Below are 17,415 nucleotides of genomic sequence, written 5' to 3'. Positions count from 1 at the left end.
TAATTTGACCTCTTTCTCTATGCTAAGGCTTTCTAAGTGCTTTCTAAAAATTGATTCATTAATACTCACAAAACCCTTTGAGGTGTATTTTATTGCTCCGTTTTAGAGATGATGAATGTGGAGTTTACAGAATTTTAGTAATTTGCTCAAGGTCGCATATTATGTTATCTATCTCCAAATTCAGGGCCTTAAACTGCTGTGGGATACCACTATTCTATACTTTGAGTGCATGGATTTCTTAATATGCATTAAATATAATCCAGGAAAAGTTCATGCTAATATCCATTTAGCATAATGCCTGCCATATAGCAAATGCTTAATAACATTCAATTACTTTTAATTCTTAATATAGCATAATGACTCAAAGAAGGGCTTTGGAATCAAATAGACCTAGGTTCAAATTCTGGCCCTACCCCTTCCTAGCACCAGGAAAAGTAAATCTAGGGTCTTTGTTGATTTGTAAAATGGGATATGGCACCTAATTCTCAGGGTTGCTGTCAGACCAAATATATACATATATGTGTGTGTGCGTATGTGTGTACATACACACACATATGTATTTTATCTGACAACAATGCACAAGACGTGTGTGTACACATGCACACACATATATGTCTTGTGCATAGAAAATATTTAGGCAAATATAGCTATTAATATTATATTAATCCAGTAATAATGAATACTTGGGCAAAGTCAGGTTAGGGAGAGGGAGAAAGAGAGAGGAAGAAGTAAATTCCAGGGCCTGAATGCATTTTATCTTGTCTGGAGGATAGGGTGGTTGAGGGAATGGCCTAAAAATGAGGCTGTATAGGTCAACAAGCCTGATCTTCAGGGCTTCATAGGCCATGTCAAGGAGCCTGGAGGGACAGTGGAGCCAGTCACATAGGATAAGTGTGTCCTATAGGCCAGGCTAGGTTATGCTGCAGTAACAAATGTCCCCAAGCATCTGAGTGGCTTACAAAAACAAATGCTGTATTAGTCTGTTTTCACACTGCTATAAACAAACACCCAAGGCTGGGTAATTTATAAAGGAAGGAAGTTTAATTGACTCACAGTTCTGCATGGCTGGGGAAGCCTCAGGAAAGTTACAATTATGGTGAAAGGGGAGGAGTCACATCTCATATGGCTGCAGGTGAGAGAGAGATGAATGAGGAGTAAAGGGGGAAGAGACCCTTTTAAAACCATCAGCTCTAGTGAGAACTCACTGTCATGAGAACAGCACGGGGGAAACCGCTCCCATGATCCCATCACCTCCCACCAGGTCTCTCCCTAGATATGTGGGGATTATGGGGATTATAATTCAAGATTATATTTGGGTGGCGACACAGCCAAACCATAGCAAATGCTACATGTCCACTGGGGATCAGCTGTGGTTCTGCTCCATGTCATCTCTAGTGTGGAACTTATGCTGATGGAATAGCTTCTTTCTAAAACAAATTGCTTGTGGCAGACAGAAAAGAGATATGGTGAACCCACAACTGGCTCTTAAAACTTCTGCTTGGAACTGACATTCCTGCTTACATTTTATTGGCTGAAGCAAGTTACATGTCTGCCATCAGTGGGGCCAAGGAGCAGCATATCATGGAGGGGAACCAGACTGTTTGGCATATCATTAATAGGAATAGATTTTGTGGCAAAAGACAATGAGTGGTAACCTGATTAAAAAATTGGCAAAGGATTTCAATAGACATTTCTCTAATACCATACACAAATGGCCAACAAGCACATGAAAATATGCTATCAGGGAAGTGCAGATCAAAACTACAATGAGATACCACTTCACATCCACTCAGATGGTTGTAATAAAAAAGACAGACAATGATAAATGTTGGAAAAGATGTGGAGAAACTGGAACCCTTATATGCTGCTGGTGGGAGTATAAAATGGTGTAGCTGGTTTGGTAAATCATCTAGCAGTTCCAGAAAAATTTTAAAATACAGTTACTATGTAGCCCAGCAATTCTACTCCTAGGAATATACCCAAAAGAAATGAAAATATATATCCCCACAAAAACTTGTAAATGAATGTGCATAGCAGCATTGTTCATAATAGTCAAAAAGTAGAGATGGTCTGTATGTCCTTCCACTGATGGATAAATAAAAGGTGATTATATATTCTATACAATGGACTATTACTCAGCCTTAAAAAGGAATGAAGTGTTGATGCATGCTACAACGTGGACATACCTTTTTTTTTTTTTGAGACGGAGTCTCTCTCTGTCACCCAGGCTGGAGTGCAGTGGTGTGATCTTGGCTCACTGCAAGCTCCACCTTCTGGGTTCACGCCATTCTCCTGTCTCAGCCTCCCAAGTAGCTGAGACTACAGGCGCCCACCATGCCCGGCTAATTTTTTCTATTTTTTAGTTGAGATGGGGTTTCACCTTGTTAGCCAGGATGGTCTCGATCTCCTGACCCTGTGAGCCGCCTGCCTTGGCCTCCCAAAGTGCTGGGATTACAGGTGTGAGTCACCGTGCCCGGCAACATACCATGAAAATATGCAAACTGAAAGAAGTCAGTTACAAAATACTACATTTCATGACTCCCTTTATACGAGATGTCCGGAATAGGCAAATCTATGCACACAGAAAGTAGATTAGTGGTTGCCTATGGCTGAGGGAATTGAGGGAAAATGGAGACGCGAGTACTGGGTTTCTTTTTGGGGTGAAGAAAATGCAGTGATGATTGCACAATTCCGTGACTATCCTAAAAACCACTGATTTGTATAATTTAAGTGAGAAAGTTGTATAGTATGTATGTTATATCTCAATAAAGCTGTTTTATATGTATGTTATATCTCAATAAAGCTGTTTTATATGTATATAAGAAAGAGGAATGGTTTTTGTCATAATTATTTTTATTAACTCGAGTGGAGATGACCAGTAGGTAGTTAACCATGTGGCCTGGATTCCAGGAGCAGGAATCAGGGCTGGGGATACATATTGGGAAATGCAGAGCATAAAGATGCTAATCAAAGTTATGTAAAAGGCAGTGGTCACATAGAGAGTGTGTCCAGTAGGAAAAGATTGAAGGCTTACACCTATTCCTGTGGGATACCAATATTTAAAGTCTGGAAGAAAGAAGAGAGACTTTAAAAGAGATGGAGAGGGAGTGGATAGAGATGGAGAAGTGCTACCAAGAGAGTAAAAATGGAAGGCAAGGAAAAGTATTTCCAGAAGGAAGGAGTGTCATGAAGAGAAATTAAGTTAGGTAATGATGATAATGTCCATAAGATATACAGTAGGGAAATCCCTATAACTTTTTTTTTCTGAGACAGAGTCTCACTCTCTGGACAGGCTGGAGTGTAGTGGCGCGATCTCAGCTCACTGCAACCTCCGTCTCCCTGGTTCAAGCGATTCTGCTGCCTCAGAATCCTGAGTAGCTGGGATTACAGGCACATGCCACCACACTCAGCTAATTTTTGTATTTTTAGTAGAGACGGGGTTTCACCATGTTGGCCAGGATAGTCCGATCTCCTGACCTCGTGATCTGCCCGCCTCGGCCTCCCAAAGTGCTGGGATTACAGGCAGGAGCCAGCGGCCCAGCCCAACTTTTTTTTCTTTTTTTTTTTTTAATTGAGACAGAGTCTTGCTCTGTCACCCAGGCTGGAGTGCAGTGGCATGATCTCGGCTCACTGCAAACCTCTGCTACCCAGGTTCAAGGGATTCTCATGCCTCAGCCTCCCGAGTAGCTGTGACTACAGGTGTGCGCCACCACACCTGGCTATTTTTTTTTTTTTTTTGTATTTTTAGTAAACACGGGGTTTCACCACTTTTGGCCAGGGTGGTCTCGAACTCCTGACCTCGGGTGATCCACCTGCCTCAGCCTCCCAAAGTGCTGGGATTACAGGCGTGAGCCACGGCAGCTGGCCCCTAGTGACTTTGGAAAGAATGGTTTCAGTGGGTTGGTGGGGCAGAAATCAGAGTGCAGTAAGTCCAGACTTGAGTAGTGGTTGAAGAATTGGAGGCACTCTTGTTTAGATAATTGGAGAAATGTATCATAGGAAAGAAAGCAGAGGTTGAAGTGGAGTCTGGTAGGTTGGGTGAGAGATTTAAAGACGGGAGAGACTTCAGGTTGTTTACATGCTTATGGGTATGAAAGGAGGCGGGGATAGTTAAGAAATGAGGTCCTGACCACCTTTTATGGAATTGTAGTACGTTCCCTACTCTATCCCCCTTATCCTGCTCATTTTGTTTACTGTCGTGCCTAGCATGTTATAGAATTTACTTATTTATTGTGTTTACTATTTCTTGTGTTAAAAGCAAAACCTTAGCCAAATTAAACAGAGTTTGAGCAAAGAACTATTCCCGAATCAGGCAGCCTCCTGAGCCAGAGTAGGTTCACACAGACTCCCGCAGAGCCACATGGTGGAGAAAGGTCTATAGACAGAGAAAGAAAAGTGAGGTAGGGAAACAGCCGGATTGGTTATAGCTAGACCTTTACCTTATTTGAACACGGTTTGAACAGCTGGCCGCCTTTGGCCAAAACTTGGTGATTGGCGCAAGAGTAGGCTGCAGTCTGTTTACACCTCCATTTAGGTTATAGTTCACTATTTAGGGAGAAAGTTTCAGGCTGAACTTAAAATATGTAAGGACTCAGCTTTTGGCTAAACTTGATGTAACACTTGCCTGGTTTCACCCTGCTCCAAGAAGTCGGAGGCTTTTTTTAGAGATTTCTGTTTATTTTGCTCACGTATTAACTCCAAGCATCTAGAATACCATCTGATACATAGTATGTGGTCAACACACATTTGCTGAATAAATGAAAAAGCGAGTTTCCTAAGAAGGCAAGAGACGAAGGGAGCCAGAACATAGCCATATGGTTCCTGTCCCCACAGCACTTGTGGGTCCAGGACTTCCGGCCTACTGCGGCTGAGGAGGGAGAGGGAAGTGCAAAGAGCTGTTTCCCAGCTGGAAGAAAAGGGACAGGGAATATTCGTTTGATAATTACGGTCTGCATTGAATCTTTTTCTATTTTGTTTAGACCAATTTAAATGTTAAAGTATTTAATTCATCATGCGTTTGTCTTTGAAGTAGATGAAACGTATTTTGTTAGGTCTCTGTACTTCGACCTTCCAAGCCTGGCACACAGAAAGGCCCTGATAAAGCCTCTAGGAGGCCTAGTTGTGTTCAGCGCAGCCCGGCGTGTTCCTGCCAAGTGCTTTCACCAGTACAGATTTCTGTGAGGCGCGCCTCTGAATCCTTAATCTGTGGATTGACTGTGGTGATAAGGCAGGCGGAGGGAAGAGACTGAGTACGAGAAGGGCCTGTGTGACCAAAAGCGGCGGTGTAAGCTTAACCTAGGAAAAGAAACAGCTTCGGAAAAGCCGCGCCCGGACATCGAACCAAATCAACCGTCCGAACTCCCCTCTGGGCGCCCCAACGGCGCGAACCGACGTGCGCCTGCGCGCGAACTACACAGCTCTTGCAGCCGGGAGCGGCGCGGCAGCGGCTGAGATCACGTGGTGCCTCTAGAAGCCACCCCGCCTCTCCGAGGCCTCCCTGCCCCGCCCCGCCCCGCCCCGCCCCTTTCCCGGCGGGACGCTCTGAGCCGCTTCGAAGTGCGCAGGGCGGTCGGGGGGTGAGTGTCCGCGTGCGTAGCGCAGACCCGGGCGGGTCCGGGCTGGGGCGCGGGCCGTCTGAATGCCTTCCGGGGACTAGGGGACAAAATGGCGGCGGGGTACGCCCTTTCACCCCCTCCCCTCACCTGGGAGTGCGGGTGGAGCGGGGCAGGGATCGTTGCTGGGGGAGGGGAGCCGCGGTAGCCTGGGGAGGGCTCAGAGGTCGGCCTCGGAGGCCTTGGGACGGGGGCGGGAGTGAGCCGCGTCCGGGCCTCCTCTGCGGGCTCATCTGGGGTGTTAGGGACGTAAGACCCCGCACACTACGCGGTTTGAGGGATGAGTAGGGGGCTGCCGCGTCACCTCACTTGGGGGCAGCCCCGGCCGCGGGTGACGAGGCTTCTGGAATGTCTAAATGCGAGGGGCTCCTGGAGGAGCCGCCCTTCGTTTGACAGGTGATCGTCATCGTCATCTTTCATTCTCAGCGGGGTTTACCGTGCTTTCCCTGTACTCTGATCTTAGCTCTGCCCAGGAAACAGGGCAGGAATGGCCTCTCCGTCTTCCAGATGCGTGAGCTGAGGCCTGGAGGAGTGAAGAGCCCCTCGCACCTGGGAGTTGTGGGACCCAGCCTCCTGCTTCTGTTGCTGCTCTTCTCCCAGCACTTCCTTCGCGCCTTCCCCTACACCGTTTTACAGTCTCGTTCGTGGGAACGGCAGCAGGGAGGAACGGGATTGTTAGAAAGCAGACACAAAACTGGTCCTCAGAGCAACATGTGCTGTTGTTAAGGGGGCCCCCGCTGAGATGAGGCCACCTGTTTGTGAGCAGCTTCCTGTTGCTGGTGGACTGCATCTCTTATTCTACTTGTGATAAGTTATCTTCCGTGAAAATAGCTCTTCACTAATAGTCATTTTACCAAACAGATACTAATTCCTTATATGAATTATAGTTTGTCTTAGCTTATGGATTAATTTCATCATTAACTTTTCATCTTCTTAAATAATCTGTGGTAGAAGGATGGGTGGGCTAGGAGTAATGCTTATTTTATGAATGGAAAAACGGGGGCTCAAAAGGTTATTATTTGCCTTAGATCACCAGCTGGTGAGTGGTAAATCTGGTATTAAGTTTTCTGACCTAAGGTTAGTAGTCTGACCACTGTCCTACTCTGGCCTATTCTGGTGCTCTGTCCCTTCTATTATTTCTGTTAACTATGACTTTTCCTCAAAGTTTGTTGGTTGCAGATGATTTATGCCACTTGAAATGAAGAATGATATTCACTAAATAATTTTTTATCAATCAAAGAGTCAATTTTTAATGTGTTTTGGAAGGTTGTCTTTGTGGGAGAAGTAATCTGATGGCTTTGAAGGCAGATTGAGTTGAGTTTGAATCTCAGCTCCACCCCTTGTTTTTGGCAAATTAATTTTTCTGAGCCTTTCTCATCTGTAAAGAAGGAATAATATCCACCTCATAAATTTGTTGATAGTAATAAATTAGGTGTCTGTAAAGCATTTAGAAATGTTCCTGGCCCATGGTAAGCCCTCAACAAATGCTCTTTTCCTTCTTTCTTCACACTCCCTTGAGCTGCATTACAAATATTCTCTATGTGTCTTTGGTCCATTTGAGTCTGGTATAACAAAATACCTCAGACTGAGTGGCTTATAAACAACAGAAATTCATTTCTTGCAGTTCTGGAGGCTAGGAAGTCCTAGATCAAGATGTCTGATGATTCAGTGTTTGGTGATAGCCTGCTTTCTGGTTAATAGGTGGCACCCTCTAGCTGTCTCCTTACATGGTGCAAGGGTGAAGGGGTCTCTCTCTGGCCTCTTATAAGGGCATTTATCCCATTCATTAACACTCTGCCCTCGTAATACAGTCATCTCCCAAAGGCCCCACCTCCTAATATGACCTTGGAAACTAGGATTTCAACACGAATTTTGAAGAACACAAACATGCAGACCATAGCATTATGGTTAATCACTTGGTGGTTCAGGTCAAACAACCATGGAAATGTAATCAGCAGTACTGCACAAATGTGTTTTAAAGTAAATTTTGGTGACTGGGGTCCAAAGGATGAAGTATTCTAAACGGACTTTAAAAATGTTTGCCCTTGGTGCTTCATAGGTATTTTAAGAACTCCTAAAAGATTGATAGTAAGGCCATTAATCTCTTCAATTAGCTACAGGAATGTTTTAAAGATAAGTAAGATGAAGGGACTTGAGATTCTGTCATTTCTTTCACTTTCTTTTTTCTTGAAACCGAGTCTCACTCTGTCACCCAGGCTGGAGTGCAGTGGGGCGATGTTGGCTCACTGCAAACTCCACCTCCTGGGTTCAAGAGATTTTCCTGCCTCAGCTTCCTGAGTAGCTGGGACTACAGGCGCTCACCACCATGCCCGGCTAATTTTTTTTGTATTTTTAGTAGAGATGGGGTTTCGCCATGCTGGCCATGCTGATCTCTGACCACAGCCCAGATTAGTTTTAAAGGAGAAACAACTTCTTTGGGAATCACATGTGAATGTTATTTAAACACTTAGAAAGTGGTGGTATTATTTAGGGGGAAGTTTAATAGAATTCTCTCTAAGGGTACAATCTGATATCCATTGTGTAATTGGCATTTCTGAAATTGTAGAAGAGGAAACTGTAAATGGCTGGCATAGCAAAACTTAATAAAATTCTGTTTGCAGTTTCTGCTGGATGGTAACTTTTTTTTTTAAATTCAACTTTTATTCAACTTTTATTATATGGTAAGGGTACATGTGTAGATTTGTTACATGGGTAAATTGTTTGATGCTGATGCTTGGGGTCCCAACTATCCCATCACACACACAGGCCATAAGCACAGTAGACAACAGGTGGTTTTTCAGCCCATGCCCCCCTTGGTCTAGTGATCCCTAGTGTCTGTTGTTCGTAACTTTTACCATCATGTATTCACTGTTTAATTCCCACTTATAAGTGAGAACACACAGTATTTGGTTTTCTTTTCTCACGTTAAGTCACTTAGGACAGTGGTCTCCAGCTCCATCCGTGTTACTGCAGAGGGCTTGATTTTGTTCTTTTTTATGGCTGCATAGTATTCCGTGGTGCATTTGTAGCTAACCTTTTTCACAAACATTTTTGGCTTTCACTGATTGGCTATGAGTCTTGTGAAATACAAAGAGTGAAAAGATCTGCAGTCCAGTGATGGAGCTAGCTTTAAAAATTATTAGAGGCTGGGTATGGTGGCTCACGCCTGTACTCCCAGCACTTTGGGAGGCCGAGGCAGGCAGATCACAAGGTCAGGAGATTGAGACCATTCTGGCTAACACGGTGAAACCCCGTGTCTACTAAAAATACAAAAAATTAGCTGGACATGCTGGCATGTGCCTCTAGTCCCAGCTACTCAGGAGGCTGAGGCAGGAGAATTGCTTGAATCTGGGAGGTGGAGGTTGCAGTGAGCCAAGATCGTGCCACTGTACTGCAGCCTGAGCAAGACAGCGAGACTCTGTCTCAAAGAAAATTATTAGAAAGAAATTATTTATGGAAAGACTTTTTCTTCTGTGACATGAAACACTAAAGATTTCATGAGGTTTTGCCAAAATGATAACTTCTTAAAGTAATAAGTTCATTTTATGTTTTGAAACATACACAAAAGAGAATAGTATGATGAACTGCTATGTATCAATCTATTTCAAAAATTAGCTATTCATTATACATAGGCAGTATTATTCCATAAAAGTTACCTCCCCACTAAATTGTTTTGAAGCAAGTTTCAGACATCGTATTTAATTTGTCAAGATTTTTGTATGCATTAGGACTGCTTTTAATACAGTATTGGAAAAGAGAGAGAGTTTCAGTATTTTCAATTGAGCATGCCACTTTCTTTTTTTTTTTTTTTTTTTTTTTTTTGAGACTGAGTCTGGCTCTGTCGCCCAGGCTGGAGTGCGGTGGCCGGATCTCAGCTCACTGCAAGCTCCGCCTCCCGGGTTCACGCCATTCTCCTGCCTCAGCCTCCCGAGTAGCTGGGACTACAGGCGCCCGCCACTTCGCCCGGCTAGTTTTTTGTATTTTTTAGTAGAGACGGGGTTTCACCGTGTTAGCCAGGATGGTCTCGATCTCCTGACCTCGTGATCCGCCCGTCTTGGCCTCCCAAAGTGCTGGGATTACAGGAGCATGCCACTTTCATGAGAGAAAATAAATAACTTGGTTGACATATTCATGGAAGTATATATAGAAGTAATCAGAATTGAAAATCTTATTAAACAATTTAGAATTATAAAATGTCTATATTGCTCTTCAAATTACTGTTTTTTCTTTTGAGATGGTGTCTTGCTCTGTCGCCCAGGCTGGAGTGCAGTGGTGGGATCTCGGCTTAGTGCAACCTCTGCCTCCCAGGTTCCAGCGATTCTCCTGCCTCAGCCTCGCGAGTAGCTGGGACTACAGGCGCCTGCCACCACACCTGGCTACAAACTACTCATTTTTACCATAATACATGTATTTTCCGATTAGCAAAGATGTGAACAATTATTGGTAGTTTTTGAGTATGCCTGCGACAACATTAAAGTATCAGACTCAGAAAGGCAAATACTCAGATTTTCTTAAACATTGGAAAAGGCAAAAACATGGGTGACAGACTTTGTGAACCCTGGAGAGGAACTGTGATTGCAAACCTCAATTTTTCTACAATTTATTGACCAATATGTGGATAATTCATAGATATACTATCCTGGCTTCAGTTAGATGGGCCCCTATATTTTGGAGTAGGGCTACCAGCAGGCTTCTCACTGCTTTGGGTCTGCCATTTACTCCTTGCTCTTTTACAACCTGTGTACCCAAACTTGGATAAAGAAAAGATATACCTTTCCTGGCACTTGAGCCCATCTTTACATTTCCGTCTCTAGGATTCTTAGGCATCTCCACAGATATTCCGGAATTGCAGGGCAGAATAAGACAAGTGAGACTTCAGTTCTGAACAAGGCAGGAACTTGTTCAGACACTTTGGGCTCAGCCAGACCTAGTGTTCATTCCCTGTTTACTGCCTTTTGTCTTTGGTTTTTTGGGTGCTGCACTTTCTGCTTGGCCACTGTTTTTTTTGCAGTCCTGAGTTTCTCAAATTTCATTTACTTGAGTACCCCTGTCAGTATTTTGCCATATCCATATTTCTTGTGTATTAACTGATTTTACATTTAAGATAGTGTTTTTTGAGTAAATGTCATTTTATTGAAAGAAAATTATGTAAATTGTTTTATAGGTGGTACTTAGTTATGGCAAATATCATGAAGGTAGTAACTGAATGATTGCAATTTTGGACATTTTGGATTAGGACATAGCTTGCTTTCTTTTTTAATTTAAAGCTTTATTGACTTCATATACCATAAAATCCACCCATTTAAAATGTACACTTCAGTGATTTTAATGTATTCACAGAGTTGTGGATCCATTACTGCAATCAACTTTAGAACATTTTCAGTACCCCAATGTGAAACCCCATAAGCATTAGCAGCTATTTTCCATTCTGGCCTCCCTCCCCACTTCCCCATCTTATCTCCAGCTCTAGCCACCCACTAATCTACTTGCTGTCTTTATGGATTTGCCTATTCAGGACATTTCGCATAAATGGAATTGTACAATATGAAGCCTTTTGTGTCTGACTTCTTCCATTTAACATAATGTTTTCAAGGTTCATCCATGTTGTAGCATGTATCAGCCCTTCATTCCTTTTTATGGACGAATAATATTCCATCATATGGATATACCACATTTTATTTATTCATTTATCAGTTCGTGAACATCTTGCATTGTTTCTACTTTTTGGCTATTGCTGCTGTCAATATTCTTGTAGAAGTTTTTGTGTGGACTTGTGTTTTCATTTCTCTTGAGTATAAACCTAGGAGTAGAATTGCTGGGTTATATGGTGGCTTATCTTTTACTTTTTGAGGAACTGCCAGATTGTTACCAAACCAGCGGTACTGGTTTACATTTCCATTGCAGTGTGTGAGGATTCCAGTTTCTCCACATCTTCTCCAACAGTTGTTTTGTCTGTCTGTTTGACTGTAGACATTTTGGTGGGTACGCCCAAGTTACTGTCTCATTGTGGCTTTGATATGTATTTCCCTAATGACTAGTGATTTCAGCATCTTTTCATATGCTTATTAGCCATTCGTATACATTTTTTGGTGAAATGAGAACATAACCCTTTTAACCTGACATAGTTATGCTATTTAACCTGACATGGGTTCTTATTCTTCCTCTTGGTTGCTCTCTGTTGGCTTTTTATTCATATAATCAAGTGAATTGCTCCCCAGAAATCCTTTGTGGTAATCTAGTGTGAAGTATACATCTCCTACTGGTGTTTATTTTTACACTGTAGTACCTGTTTACCTAAGTGCACCTGGAAATATCTGGAATTTATTTAAAAACAAAGTTAAGCATTTCAGTTCAGAGGCAGAGACAATAATCTGTCAGATGCCTAATTGAACGCACAAGATGCGGTGATGTAAGGATTTGAAGTTAATCAGTATCTGGTGGGACCTAAGAAATAATAACTCAGTCTTTTCTTTTTTTTTTTTTTTTGAGATAGAGTCTCTCTCTGTCACCCAGGCTGGAGTGCAGTGGTGTGATGCCAGCTCACCGCAACCTCTGCCTCCTGGGTTCAAGCAGTTCTCATGCCTCAGTCGTCCGAGTACCTGGGACTTCAGGTGCGCACCACAACACCCAGCTAAGTTTTTGTATTTTTGGTAGAGATGGGGTTTTGTCATGTTGTCCATGCTGGTCTTGAACTCCTGAGCTCAGGCAACCTGCCCACCTCAGCCTCCCAAAGTGCTAGGATTACAGGTGTGAGCTGCTGTACCCGGCTAATCTTGAACTAACCTTTCTTTTTCCTTTTTGTAGGAAAAGGCCTGTAATTAAGAGTTTGTGAACTCTGGACTGAAAAATTTTAAGTGAGAGCCTAGTTTAATCTGTAATTTGGAAGTACTTTAAATTTAAATCATTATAGGGTTTTAAAGCTGTAATTGTAGTGCAGTGCAATCATATATCAGAAAATCTGAAAATAACAAAAAAATTACCCGTAATCCTCTGGTGCACAGCTACCAAGTACTGGTTGTTTGCCATCAGATATTTCTTCATGTTTACTTTCTTTGATTTTGAAAATAACCCTACAAAGTAGATATTTTTACTCTTGTTTTATAGCTGTGTACCCTGAGATTCAAAAGTGTTAAAGAATTTGTCTAAAGGCTGTGTAGTTTGTAATTGGCAGACTTGGGATATGTATTTGTGTCTGACTTCAGAACTTACTCTTTTTTAAAAAAAAAAGTTAATATTTTTAGAGATGAGGTCTCACTCTGTCACCCAGGCTGGAGTGCAGTAGCACGATCATAGCTTACTGCAGCCTCTATCTCCTGGGTTCAAGTGAGCCTCCTTCCTTAGCCTCCCAGGGAGCTGGGACTACAGGTGTGTGCCACTATGCCTGGCTATGTTTTTGTATTTTTGTATTTTTGGTGGATTTCTGGTATTATTTTGTATTTTAGTGTATTCTCCACATTGCCCAGGCTGGTCTCAAACTCTTGAGCTCAAGTGGTCTGCCTGCGTTGGCCTCCCAAAGTGCTAGGATTATAGGGTTACAGGTATGAACTGCTGTGCCAGGTCTAGGATTGTTTTTTCTATTTTTGTGAGAAACGTCACGGAGATTTTGATAGGGATTATGTTGAATTTGTAGATTGCTTTGGGTAGTATGGATATTTTAACAGTGTTAATTCTTCCAGTTCATGAACATGGGATGTCTTTCTCTTTATTTGTGTTATTTTCAGTTTGTCATCAATGTTTTATGGTTTGCAGTGTATAGATCTTTCTCTTCCTTGGTTAGATTTATATCCTAAGTATTTTAATATTATATTATTATTTTTGTTGCTAAAATAAACAATAAAATAAACAATCCTAAAATAGGATGTCATTCTGTCACCCAGTCTGGAGTGCAATGGTATGATCACAGCTCACTGCAGCCTTGACCTCCCCAGGCTCTGGTTATCCTCCCACCTCAACTTCCTGAGTATCTGGGACTACAGGTACACCCAACCATGCCTGGCCAATTTTCGTATTTTTGGTAGAGACAGGGTTTCGCCATATTGCCCAGGCTGATCTTGAATTCCTGGGCTCAAGTGATTGGCCTGCCTTGGCCTCCCAAAGTACTGGGATTACAGGTGTGAGCCACTGTGGCCAGCCTTTTATTGTCTTTCATGTCCTTCATGCTGTTGTAAATGGGTTTTTTTTTAAATTTCTTTTTTGGATGGTTCATTGTTAGTGTGTAGAAAACCTACTGATTTTTCCATTTTGTATTTTGATTTTATATACTACAACTTTACTGAATTTATTAGTTCTAATAGTTTTTGGTGGAACCTTTAGGGTTTTCCGTATATAAGATCATCTCATCTGCAAACAGACAATTTCATTTCTTTTTTTCCTAACTTGGGTACTTTTATTTTATTTTTTTTCTTGACTAATTGCCCTTGCTAGAATTTCCAGGACTATATTGAATAGAACTGGATGAGATGGCATTCTTGTCTTGTTCTTGATCTCAGAGGAAAAGCTTTTAAATTTTCACTGTTGTGTATAATGTTAGCTGTGGGCTTGTCATCTATGATCTTTATTATGACATTACTTATGTACCTAATTTATTGAAAGTTTTTATCTTGAAATGATGTTGAATTTTGTCAGATGCTTTTTCTGCATTTATTGAGATGATCATATGATTTTCATTCTTTGTTCTGTTAATGTGGTGTATCTGATATGTTAATTTGCATATGTTGAACCATTCTTGCAAGCCACAAATAATTCCTACCTGATCATAGTGTATGATGCTTTCAATAAGCTGTTGGATTGGTTTGCTGGTATTTTGTGGAGGATTTTTGAATCTATATTCATCAGGGATATGGGCCTGTAATTTTCTTTTCTTCTAGTGTTTATGTCTGGCTTTGGTATTAGGGTAATGTTGGCCTTGTAAAATGAGTTTGGAAATATTTTCTTCAGTTTTTGGGAAGAGTTTGAGAAGGATTGGTATTAATTCTTCATTAAATGTTTGGTAGAATTTGCCAGTGAAGCCATGAGGTCCTAGGTTCTTCTCTCTCCTGAGTTTTTTATTACACAATCAGCCTTCTTACTTGTTATTGATCTGGTCAGATTTTTTATTTCTTCATGATTCAGTCTTGGTAGGTTGTATATTTCTAGGAGTTTACTTATTTTCTCTAAGTTATTCAATTTGTTGGCATGTAATTATTCAAAGTAGTCTTTTATGATCCCTTTATTTCTGTAATATCAGTTGTAATGTTTCCTCTTACATTTATAATTTTGTTTGTGTCTTCTTTTTTCTTAGTCTAGCTAAAGGTTTTTCAGTTTCATTTATCTTTTTCATAAGAATTTCATTTCAACTCTTAGTTTCATTGATCTTTTCTGTTTTTCTAGTCTCTATTTCATTGATTTTTGCTCTGTTATTATTTCCTTCCTTATGCTGACTTTAGATTTATTTTGTTCTTTTTTTAGTTCTTTGAGGTGTAAACTTAGGTTATTTATCTGAGTTGTTTCATCTTTCTCTTTTTTTCTTTTCATAGTTGGGATCATGCTATGTTGCCCAGGTTGGAATGTATAGACTAGTTTCAGGCATGATCATAGCACACTACAGCCTCGAACTCTTGGGCTCAAGCAATCCTCCCACCACAGTCTCCTGACTAGCTGAGATTACAGGTGTTCACATCATGCGAGGCTGAGGTCTGTGTCATTTTTTTTGAGTTGAAGTCTCACTCTATTGCCCACGCTGGAGTGCAGTGGTGTGATCTCAGCTCACTGCAACCTCCACCTCCCAAGTTCAAGCGATTCTCCTGTCTCAGCCTTACAAGTACCTGGGACTGCAGGCACGTGCCACTGCACCCAGCTAATTTTTTGTATTTTTAGTAGAAATGGGGTTGCACCATGTTGGCCAGGCTGGTCTTGAACTCCTGACCACAGGTGATCTGCCCACCTCGGCCTCCCAAAGGGCTGGAATTACAGGCCTGAGCCACTGTGCCCAGCCCTGTCTGTCTTTATGTAGGCTTTTATCACTATAAACTTGCCCCTTAGAACTGCTTTTATTGTATCCCATAAGTTTTGCTATGTTGTATTACCATTTTCACTTGTTTCAGATACTTTTTGATTTCCCTTTTGATTTTTTTCTTTGACCCATTGATTGTTTAGTTGTGTGTTGTTTAATTTTCACATATTTGTGAATTTTTCAGTTTTCTTCCTGTTATTTCTAGCTTTATACCATTGTGGTCAGAAAAGGTACTTATCATTTAAGTCTTCTTGAATTTGTTGAATTCTTGAACTTCTTGAGTTTTGTGGCCTAACATATGATCTATCCTAGGGAATATTGTGTGTGCTTGAAAATGTTTTGTATATTCTGCTGCTGTTGGTTGGAATGTTCTGCATATGTCTGTTAGGTCCATTAGGCCTACAGAATTGTTCAAGTTCACTGTTTCTTTGTTGATTTTTTTTTTTGTCTGGATGATCTATCCCTTGTTGAAAGTGGGATATTGAAGTCCCCTACTATTAACGTATTGCTGTCTATTTTTCCCTTCAGTGGCGTTAAAATTTTGGTGCTCCAATGTTGGGTGCATACATATCTACAGTGGTTATATCCTTTTGATGAATTGTCCCTTTATCATTATGCAATGACTTTCTTTTTTTTTATTATACTTTAAGTTCTAGGGTACATGTGCACAAAGTGCAGGTTGTTACATAGCTATACATGTGCCATGTTGGTTTGCTGTACCCATCAACTTGTCATTTACATTAGGTATCTCTCCTAATGCTATCCCTCCCCCAGCCTCCACCCCACGACAGGCCCCACCCTGTGTCCAAGTGTTCTTATTGTTCAATTCCCACCTATGAGTGAGAACATGCAGTGTTTGGTTTTCTGTCCTTGTCATAGTTTGCTGATAATAATGGTCTCCAGCTTCATCCATGTCCCTGCAAAGGAAATGAACTCATCATTTTTTATGGCTGCATAGTATTCCATGATGCATATGTGCCACATTTTCTTAATCCAGTCTATCACTGATGGACATTTGGGTTGGTTCCAAGTCTTTGCTATTGTGAACAGTGCTGCAGTAAACATACGTGTGCATGTGTCTTTATAGCAGCATGATTTATAATCCTTTGGGGATATACCCAGTAATGGGATTGCTGGGTCAAATGGTATTTCTAGTTGTAGATCGTCGAGGAATTGCCACACTGTCTTCCACAATGGTTGAACTAATTGACACCCCCACCAACAGTGTAAAAGCATTCCTATTTCTCCACATCCTCTCCAACATCTGTTGTTTCCTGACTTTTTTTTTTTTTTTGAGACGGAGTCTCGCTTTGTCGCCCAGGCTGGAGTGCAGTGGCTGGATCTCAGCTCACTGCAAGCTCTGCCTCCCGGGTTTACACCATTCTCCTGCCTCAGCCTCCCAAGTAGCTGGGACTACAGGTGCCCGCCACCATGGCCGGCTAGTTTTTTGTATTTTTTTAGTAGAGACCGGGTTTCACTGGGTTAGCCAGGATGGTCTCGATCTCCTGACCTCGTGATCCGCCCATCTCGGCCTCCCAAAGTGCTGGGATTACAGGCTTGAGCCACCACGCCCGGCCTGTTTCCTGACTTTTTAATGATGACCATTCTAACTAGCATGAGATGGTATCTCATTGTGGTTTTGATATGCATTTCTCTGATGGCCAGTGATGATGAGCATTTCTTCATGTGTCTGTTGGCTGCATAAATGTCTTCTTTTGAGAAGTGTTTGTTCATATCCCTTGCCCACTTTTTGATGGAGTTGTTTTTTCTTGTAAATTTGTTTAAGTTCTTTGTAGATTCTGGATATTAGCC

At 41.7% G+C, this 17,415-nt stretch overlaps 1 protein-coding gene across 2 annotated transcripts in view; it reads left to right on the top strand.

The window, feature by feature from the left end:
- Positions 1–5,588: 5,588 nt before the first annotated feature.
- Positions 5,589–17,415, top strand: part of SCAPER (S-phase cyclin A associated protein in the ER) — a 583,444-nt gene continuing 571,617 nt past the window's right edge. Inside the window, exon 1 of one of the 2 annotated variants that reach the window (XM_025390644.1) lies at positions 5,589–5,675. The gene's annotated coding sequence lies outside the window, so the exon portion shown is untranslated. The remainder of the gene's footprint in view (positions 5,676–17,415) is intronic. The other variant, XM_025390645.1, reaches the window with a different exon arrangement.

The sequence above is a fragment of the Theropithecus gelada genome, chromosome 7a, assembly GCF_003255815.1.
Source record: "Theropithecus gelada isolate Dixy chromosome 7a, Tgel_1.0, whole genome shotgun sequence".
Lineage (NCBI taxonomy): Eukaryota > Metazoa > Chordata > Mammalia > Primates > Cercopithecidae > Theropithecus > Theropithecus gelada.
This window is presented reverse-complemented; position numbering and strand designations above follow the sequence as displayed.